Genomic DNA, 8,657 nt, shown 5'->3' with positions numbered 1-8,657 from the left:
CAGCCACAATATTTGTTGTAATATTTGTTCTATCGTTTCAGGGGGATGAAATGTAAATTGTAGCCAGCTCTGCAATGCTTGTTTGAAAAAGACAGATACTTTGAAAAAAGTATCATTTTCAATTCATCGAAAATGTGACATGGCAATCTGCACAAAGGCAAAAAGGCCATTTTTAAACAATGGATGTGTCACGGCTGACTAGGTGTGCAGGTAGGAATCAGGTGCAGAGAGCAGAGAGTTCCAGGGGAAAAATGCACTTTATTCCGGCACCGAAAATGGTAAATGCCCAAAACACAGGGGGCAAACACTGACCAACCCAAACACAGGGGGCAAACGCTGACCAACCCAAACACTGACCAACCCAAACACAGGGGGCAAAAACACTGCTGACCAACCCAAAAACACACCAACCCAAACACAGGGGGCAAACACTGACCAACCCAAACACTGACCAACCCAAACACTGGGGGGGGGCACAAAAACACTGCTGACCAACCCAAACACTGACCAACCCAAACACTGACCCAAACACTGACCAACCCCAAACAAACAGGGGGCAAACACTGACCAACCCAAACACTGACAGGGGGCAAACACTGACCAACCCAAACACAGGGGGCAAACACTGACCAACCCAAACACTGACCAACCCAAACACTGACCAACCCAAACACAGGGGGCAAACACTGACCAACCAAACACAACACTGACCAACCCAAACACAGGGGGCAAACACTGACCAACCCAAACATAGGGCGCAAACACTGACCAACCCAAACACAGGGCGCAAACACTGACCAACCCAAACACAGGGTAAACATGGTCCGGAGCACAACGATGACACAAACGTAAACACAAAAATAATCCCGCACAACAAAGGGCAGGTTCCACAATCTTAAATAGGGAAACAAATCAAGAAACACAAATCGGAAACAGGTGAAACTCATAAGACAAAACTAATAGAAAAGGGAAAAGGGATCGGTGGCGGCTAGTAGGCCGGTGACGACGACCGCCGAGCACCGCCCAAACAGGCGGGGGAGCCAACTTCGGCGGGAGTCGTGACAGGAGGAGCTTTTCTTAGCAATCTACTTGAGAATCATTTAGGGTTCAAGTAAAATAATAATAATAATAATAACAATAATAATCTCAACCCACCCAATTCATATTTATTATATAGATAGGCACGTTCTATTTTGTCTGGTTTAGTGTCCCAGATAAAGCAAAATATTTTTTGCTTATATGATTTGATAAACGAATCATCAGGAGTAGGCAGTGCCATAAGTACATGAGTAAACCGAAATGTGACTAAGGAGTTAATCAGGGCAATTTTTCCATAAATAGACAGGTATCTCCATGGTTGCAGGATCTTGTCTAGTTTTAGACAAGTTTTCTATTGAAATTCATTGTGGAGAGCTTATTTATATATTTTGTGATATAAATACCAAGTATGTCTACTTCACCATCAGCCCATATTATAGGTAAACTGCAGGGTAATGTAAAAGTTGTATTTTTTAAAGATCCAATACGTAATAATGTACGCTTATCATAATTAGGTTTTAGTCCAGAGAGTACAGAAAAGTTATCTAGATCCTCAACGAGACATTGCGGGGATCTAGCTTGTGGATTTAATATAAAACTTGAGTCATCGGTATACATCGACACCTCTGTTTTTAAGCCTTGGATTTCTAATCCTCTAATGTTGTTATTGGATCTGATTTTAATAGCTAGCATTTCGATGGCCATAACGAATAGATATGGTGACAGGGGACACCCTTGATTAACTCCTCTTGACAATTCAAACTCTCTGAGAAGCAGACGTTATTTACTTAATTTACACCTGGGGTTGCTATACATTATTTTTTACCCATTTTATAAGAGAATTGCCGAATTGAAAAAATCCAGGCATTTATAAATAAAATCCAGTCTTACTTTATCAAATTCCTTTTCAAAATTTGTTATAAATACCAGGTGTGGCTACTTAGATGTTTCATGATGTTCTATTATTTCTAGTAGTTGTCGTATATTATCTCCAATGTATTGTCCATGTAAAAAATCTGTCTGATCAGGATGAACAATACCTGGTAAAACCCTTTTAATTCTGAGTGCTATGCATTTCACTAGTCTTTTTGCATCATAACATTGAAGTGTAAGGGGACTCAACCAATGTGTGCCCAATAGATAGGGACATAAAGTTCTAGAGCAAAACCTGGTGTTATGGTTCTCCACCCCAGCTTCATCTCCCTCCAACCCCACCTCAGGGTCCCATCTGTGGGGGTCTGTTATTTGTTCTCCCACTATCAAAGCTTCAGCTCCCATGGTTCTCTGCCTTAGCCTTGGCTCTGTCTCTGTGGGCTTCTTCTCTGCCTTCTCCCCCCTGCTAGGTCTCCAGCAACTACAGTCCCACTGCCCAGCATCAAAACCCAGGATGGGTGTCCACTGCCCATGGGAGGCTGAGAGTTCTAGCCAGGGTGGGTGTCCACTGCCCATGGGAGGCTGAGAGTGCTAGCCAGGGTGGGTGTCCACTGCCCATGGGAGGCTGAGGTGTCCAGGGTGGGTGTCCACTGCCCATGGGAGGCTGAGAGTTCTAGCCAGGGTGGAGACTCCATGGGTGGCTGAGAGTGCTAGCCAGGGTGGGTGTCCACTGCCCATGGGACGCTGAGAGTGCTAGCCAGGGTGGGGGGTGCATGGGTGGCTGTATTAGTGTCAACCAGCATCACCCTCAAGAATATTTAAACCCCTGTAAAGACCTTCAAGGCTGTTGAACAATGAGTCAGATACGACTCAGTGCGGCAGGATGAAATATGTCTACATTGGTATGTAATGCTCCTGGCTGAGTTTTCTTCCTTTCCCCAGCCGTGTGAAGTGACACGCTGGCCAATACAAGCTGTAACAGCGAGCTCATAGTTCAGTCATTAATGGTTAGCCGACTATTATTATTTGATGTAGATATTCCAGCCAAGGTCCATCGTTGAATGTGTTGGGCTGAGTTGCTGTATGTATCAGTGTTACCAGGGTAAAAGCCTCTCCAAAGTTCCTCAGAGAACAGTCCTTCAGACCTGGTAACGAGGAGTGAAGACAGACTGTAAAGATATTGAGATGAGCAGATCTCAACTAGAGAACTCTCAGCAGTCAGCAGACATCTTATCAATCAGGGCGGGACGGCAGATGGGTGTTTGGATTGGGTTCAGGCCGTGTCGAAAGCCATTTGTCTAGAGGACGAGTACAGAGAAATGCAAACAAGCTGTGGCTCAGTAGGTCCCGTGAGGAATGAACACAAACACAGACACAAGCTCGCAAGAATGCACACACTCACGCACGCGCACGCGCGCGCACACACACACACACACACACACACACACACACAGAGAGAGAGAGAGAGAGAGAGAGAGAGACACACACACACACACACACACAGAGAGAGAGAGACACACACACACAGAGAGAGAGACACACACACACACACAGAGAGAGAGACACACACACACACACAGACACACACACACACACACACACACACACACACACACACACACACACACACACACACACACACACACACACACACACACACACACACACACACACACACACACACACACACACAGAGAGTTAAACTGAGAGATTGCTCTCTGTGGGCCTTGTTGCTAAATGTGATAGAGATCTGTACATCCAGGGCACTTAGTCTTGGCAGCCGAACAGACAAAAACCCTGATTGCACGGGGCAGGCTTTCACTCTGCAGCAGGGGAGAGGTGGTGACCAATAGAAAGACACAATGAGAACACAGTCAGAGTCTTGAGAGAAGCCAAGGACATCAGGGATCTTTCATTACATCTGAAGGGGCTGCAACACGTCTTGAAAGGAACAACCTTCACTTTCATTCTGTCTTCATGGGCCATGTACTGGAGTGTACGGTCTGGGAATGGCTTCTTCCTTTTGTTTGATTAGATCTACAGCCAAACCTTGGCTTCTTGGAGACTACAGCACATGCCACTTGGACACTAGAGGAAGCAAGTTATAGAGAGGAAGTCCAGTTAAACAGAGAGACACATAAACAGACATGTACACTTTATCAGTCTTACAATCACAGTGTCCTAGAAAATGAATCCAACAACGCTGTGACACAACCTTCTAATACCTCCCCTATTCCCCTAAACACACACAAACACGAACCGTTAATCAGAGAAGAGCATATGCTTCATTCATCATCCCTTTCCTATCATATCAATATGTTTTATTCCTCATCCCTCTCCTATCATATCAATATGTTTAATTCATCATCCCTTTCCTATCATATCAATATGTTTAATTCCTCATCCCTTTCCTATCATATCAATATGTTTAATTCATCATCCCTCTCCTATCAGATCAATATGTTTAATTCATCATCCCTCTCCTATCATATCAATATGTTTAATTCATCATCCCTCTCCTATCAGATCAATATGTTTAATTCATCATCCCTCTCCTATCATATCAATATGTTTTATTCATCATCCCTCTCCTATCATATCAATATGTTTAATTCATCATCCCTCTCCTATCATATCAATATGTTTAATTCATCATCCCTCTCCTATCATATCAATATGTTTTATTCATCATCCCTCTCCTATCATATCAATATGTTTAATTCATCATCCCTCTCCTATCATATCAATATGTTTAATTCTCTCATCAATATGTTTAATTCCCCTCTCCTATCATATCAATATGTTTAATTCTCCCTCATCATATCAATATGTTTAATTCATCATCCCTCTCCTATCATATCAATATGTTTAATTCATCATCCCTCTCCTATCATATCAATATGTTTAATTCATCATCCCTCTCCTATCCAATATGTTTTTATTCTCATCCTCTCCTATCATCCCTCTCCTATCAATATGTTTAATTCATCCCTCTCCTATCCAATATGTTTAATTCTCATCCTATCATATCAATATGTTTTATTCTCATCCCTCTCTATCAATATGTTTAATTCATCATCCCTCTCCTATCATATCAATATGTTTATCCCTCATCATATCAATATGTTTAATTCCTCATCCTCTCCTATCTCCTATCATATCAATATGTTTAATTCATCATCCCTCTCCTATCATATCAATATGTTTAATTCATCATCCCTCTCCTATCATATCAATATGTTTAATTCATCATCATATCAATATGTTTAATTCTATCCTATCATATCAATATGTTTAATTCATCATCCCTCCCTATCATATCAATATGTTTAATTCATCATCCCTCTCCTATCTCCTATCATATCAATATGTTTAATTCATCATCCCTCTCCTATCATATCAAAATGTTTAATTCATCATCTCCTATCATATCAATATGTTTAATTCATCATCCCTCTCCTATCTCCTATCATATCAATATGTTTTATTCCTCATCCCTCTCCTATCATATCAATATGTTTAATTCCTCATCCCTCTCCTATCATATCAATATGTTTTATTCCTCATCCCTCTCCTATCAGATCAATATGTTTAATTCATCATCCCTCTCCTATCATATCAATATGTTTAATTCATCATCCCTCTCTCTATCATATCAATATGTTTTATTCATCATCCCTCTCCTATCATATCAATATGTTTAATTCATCATCCCTCTCCTATCATATCAATATGTTTAATTCATCATCCCTCTCCTATCATATCCCTCTCCTATCATATCAATATGTTTAATTCATCCCTCTCCTATCATATCAATATGTTTAATTCTCATCCTCTCCTATCATATCAATATGTTTAATTCATCCCTCTCCTATCATATCAATATGTTTAATTCATCCCTCTCCTATCATATCAATATGTTTAATTCATCATCCCTATCATATCAATATGTTTTATTCCATCCCTCCCTCTATCATATCAATATGTTTAATTCATCATCCCTCTCCATATCCATATCAATATGTTTAATTCATCATCCCTCTCCTATCATATCAATATGTTTAATTCATCATCCCTCTCCTATCATATCAATATGTTTAATTCATCATCCCTCTCCTATCATATCAATATGTTTAATTCATCATCATCATATCAATATGTTTAATTCATCATCCCTCTCCTATCATATCAAATCCTCATCCCTCTCCTATTCATCATCCCTCTCCTATCATATCAATATGTTTAATTCATCATCCCTCTCCTATCATATCAATATGTTTAATTCATCCCTCTCCTATCATATCAATATGTTTAATTCATCATCCCTCTCCTATCATATCAATATGTTTAATTCATCATCCCTCTCCTATCATATCAATATGTTTAATTCATCATCCCTCTCCTATCATATCAATATGTTTAATTCATCATCCCTCTCCTATCATATCAATATGTTTAATTCATCATCCCTCTCCTATCATATCAATATGTTTAATTCATCATCCAATATGTTTAATTCTCTCCTATCATATCAATATCATCATCCCTCTCCTATCAATATGTTTAATTCATCCCTCTCCTATCATATCAATATGTTTAATTCATCATCCCTCTCCTATCATATCAATATGTTTAATTCATCATCCCTCTCCTATCATATCAATATGTTTAATTCATCATCCCTCTCCTATCCAATATGTTTAAATCATCATCAATATGTTTAATTCATCATCCCTCTCCTATCATATCAATATGTTTAATTCATCATCCCTCTCCTATCATATCAATATGTTTAATTCATCATCCCTCTCCTATCATATCAATATGTTTAATTCATCATCCCTCTCCTATCATATCAATATGTTTAATTCATCATCCCTCTCCTATCATATCAATATGTTTAATTCATCATCCCTCTCCTATCATATCAATATGTTTAATTCATCATCCCTCTCCTATCATATCAATATGTTTAATTCATTCATCATCCCTCTCCTATCATATCAATATGTTTTATTCATCATCCCTCTCCTATCATATCAATATGTTTAATTCATCATCCCTCTCCTATCATATCAATATGTTTAATTCATCATCCCTCTATCATATCAATATGTTTAATTCATCCCTCTCCTATCATATCAATATGTTTCATTCATCATCCCTCTCCTATCATATCAATATCCATGACGGACGATCTTACTGCCAGTGAGACTCAAAAGGTCAGCGGCCAACCAATTACATTAATGTGGTGTTTTTAATCTGGGCAGAGTGGGCTTTCAGTGACATCAGCTGTCATGATGGAGGGAAGGGGGAGGAAGAAGGAAGGAGGGAGAGGCAGAGCGGATTGCTTCAAAGTGCCTGGGACAGATTACCCAGGGAGAGCAATCAATCTTGTCCCCCCAGCCAACCATTATGGAGTCTACAGCGGGCATGAGCACAGCCTCCCAGACCAGACTGTTCTCTGGGTAAAGGTCAAGGGCGACTGGTGAAGAGAAGGAAACAGGCTGGAGAGGCCAGGTTCTTGGCGGACTCTTTTTCTCTCTAATATATCATGCTCTCTCTCTCTCACTCTCTCTCTGTGTTTCTCTCTCTCTCTCTCTCTCTCTCTCTCTCTCTCTCTCTCTCTGTGTGTTCTCTCTCTCTCTGTCTCTCTCTCTCTCTCTCTCTCTCTCCCACTCTCTCTCTCCCCTCCCTCTCTCTCTCTCCCTCTCACTCTCTCTCTCTCCCTGTGTGTTTCTCTCTTTCCCCCTCCCACTCTCTCTCTCTCCCCTCCCACTCTCTCTCCTCCCCCTCCCACTCTCTCTCCTCCCCTCCCACTCTCTCTCCTCCCCCTCCCACTCTCTCTCCTCCCCCTCCCACTCTCTCTCCTCCCCCTCCCACTACCTCTCTGATGATTAAGTGCTCACATATTTGAAAAGTAAATGTCCACAGTCAATTGCAGATAATGGTGGGTTTGTGAGAGTGGTTGTTTGAACCCACTGCCCCCCTGCGGTATGGTTGTGGTTTCCCTGAGCCCCTGGATGGGGTTTAGGCATTTTACTGACCAGGGTTCATGGTTCTGGGGTTCTGGGGGGGACATGAGGGTGCATTTAGCAGGGTTGGGAAATAATGGTTCCTTCCACATGACTGTTTTGAAACAAAACTCTCTCATCTTCACATGGCAAAATAAGTCAGGAAAGAGGACACTGGAAGTCAATGCAGACCAAAGTGAACCCTGACAGAATAATATATACAGTTGAAGTCAGAAGTTTACACACACTTAGGTTGGAGTCATTAAAACTAGTTTTTCAACCACTACAAAGGCATGACACAAGTCATTTTTCCAACAATTGTTTACAGACAGATTATTTCACTTATAATTCACTCAGTTCATCTGTATAAACAATAGTACGCAAGTATAAACACCATGGGACCACGCAGCCGTCATACCGCTCAGGAAGGAGATGAGTTCTGTCTCCTAGAGATGAACGTACTCTGGTGCAAAAAGTGCAAATCAATCCCAGAACAACAGCAAAGGACCTTGTGAAGATGCTGAAGAAACAGGTACAAAAGTATCTATATCCACAGTAAAACAAGTCCTATATCGACATAACCTGAAAGGCCGCTCAACAAGGAAGAAGCCACTGCTCCAAAACCGCCAAAAAAAGCCAGACTATGGTTTGCCAGACTATGGTTTGCAACTGCACATGGGGACAAAGATCATACTTTTTGGAGAAATGTCCTCTGGTCTGATGAAACAAAAA

Source organism: Oncorhynchus tshawytscha, unplaced genomic scaffold, assembly GCF_018296145.1.
Source record: "Oncorhynchus tshawytscha isolate Ot180627B unplaced genomic scaffold, Otsh_v2.0 Un_contig_588_pilon_pilon, whole genome shotgun sequence".
In the NCBI taxonomy this organism is placed as follows: domain Eukaryota; kingdom Metazoa; phylum Chordata; class Actinopteri; order Salmoniformes; family Salmonidae; genus Oncorhynchus; species Oncorhynchus tshawytscha.
Note: the sequence above shows the minus strand (reverse complement) of the source record.